Source organism: Otolemur garnettii, unplaced genomic scaffold, assembly GCF_000181295.1.
Source record: "Otolemur garnettii isolate 467f Iridium unplaced genomic scaffold, OtoGar3 scaffold00082, whole genome shotgun sequence".
NCBI classification, from domain to species: domain Eukaryota; kingdom Metazoa; phylum Chordata; class Mammalia; order Primates; family Galagidae; genus Otolemur; species Otolemur garnettii.
In genome coordinates this window covers 8,166,710-8,168,361 of record NW_003852477.1, presented here as the reverse complement: position 1 = coordinate 8,168,361, position 1,652 = coordinate 8,166,710, and the positions used below count along the sequence as shown (strand labels likewise).

Sequence of the window (1,652 nt, the reverse complement as noted above, 5' to 3'; positions counted from 1 at the left end):
CTAAGTGTTCTCCAGATGTCTTTCCAAAAGGAACATATTAGTTTACATTCCCACCAGCAGTGTAGGAGTGTTCCCTTTTCTCCACATCCACGCCAGCATCAGAATTTTGTTTTTTAATGAATCTTTTTGTGTGTGTATGTGTGAGAGAGAGATAGAGACAGACAGGGTCTTGCTCTGTTGCCAAGGGTAGAATGCAATGGCATGATCATAGCTCATAGCAAAGTACTGGGCTCAAGCAGTCCTCCTACCTTAGCCTCCCAAGTAGCTAGGACTATATGCACGTGTTACCATGCCAACTCACTTTTTAAATTTTTTTTAGAGATGGGTTCACACTGTCACCGAGGCTGGTCTCAGGCTCCTGGCCTCAAAGATCCTACTGTCTCAGCCTCCTCAAATGCTGACATTGTGAATCTTGTACCATACTGATGAAAATGCTTATTTTTAAAAATCTGATTAGGAGACTGTCTTGCTGGTAGAAAAAACTAATCATCAATCCAGTAGGAGTAGAAAATGTTAATTCCTGAGAAGTGGTTTAGTTTTGTTTTGTTTCGAGATAGAGTCTTGCTCTGTCAACCCAAATACAGTATAGTGGTATGATCATAACTCACTGCAACCTCAAAATCCTCAAGAGATTCTCCTGCCTCAGACTCATGAGTGGCTGGGACTGTAGTGTACACCACCACTCCTAGATAATTTTTCTGTTTTTTGTAAAGATGGGGGTATCCTTCTTGCTTGGGCTGGTCTCGAGCTCCTGACCTCAAGTGGTCCTCCTGCCTTGGTTTCAGAGTGTTAGGATTATAGGCATGAACCACTGGGTCTGGCCCAGAGAAGTTCTTTTTAAATTAAAATTTCTTTAAAAAATATTGAGGTACAAGGCCAGGCAGGGTGGCTCATGCCTATAGTCCTAGCACCATGGGAGGTCTAGGCAGGTTTGCTTGAGCTTATGGGTTTGAGACCAGCCAGAGCAAGAGCAAGACCCCACCTCTAAAAATAGCTGATGATCAAAGAAGTTGCTAAAAAATTCATACAAGAATTTGGGGTGGTAGATTTCTAAGCAACAAGTAATTTTGAGAAAATTTAAATTGCAACATGAGATCTCCCAGAAAGTCTTGGTGCGGTGAATCCAGTGAAGTTCCAGTAGAAGTTGTGGAATAATTAATCAAAAAGTTCCTGGACTTTGCCAGAAGTTTTAATGATGACTTTTTTTTTTTTAATGACATTTTTAACATTGACAAGTGTGGACTTTTTTTCAAGGCGATGACTGATGGGAGCTCCATCATGAGGAGTAACAAATGTTAGAGCAGAAAACTTTGCAAAAGAACATTTGAACTAGAAAGTTGAACTAGAGAGAAACTAAAGAAAGCCCTTGGTGTTTGGTAAATCAGTAGAGCCACACACATTCAAGAACCTGAAGCCCGAAGACCTATTTGTCATTTTAGGAGATCAAATGTATATGGATGACTAGTACCCTATTTAAAGATTGGGTAAGGGGTATCGACTGAGAAATGAAGAAGAAAAATAGCCTGTTCTATGACAGTAGGCAGTCATCCTGGCCACTGGCAAGTGAATCGTCTCACAAATGTGACACTGAAATTTCTGCCTCCAAACATGACTTCAAAAATCCAATGGGGGCTCGGCGCCTATAGCTCAAC

General features: G+C 41.1%; 1 protein-coding gene across 1 annotated transcript in view; it reads left to right on the top strand.

The window, feature by feature from the left end:
- Positions 1 to 1,652, top strand: part of SETD2 (SET domain containing 2) — a 151,723-nt gene that overhangs the window by 111,535 nt on the left and 38,536 nt on the right. The window lies entirely within an intron of this gene.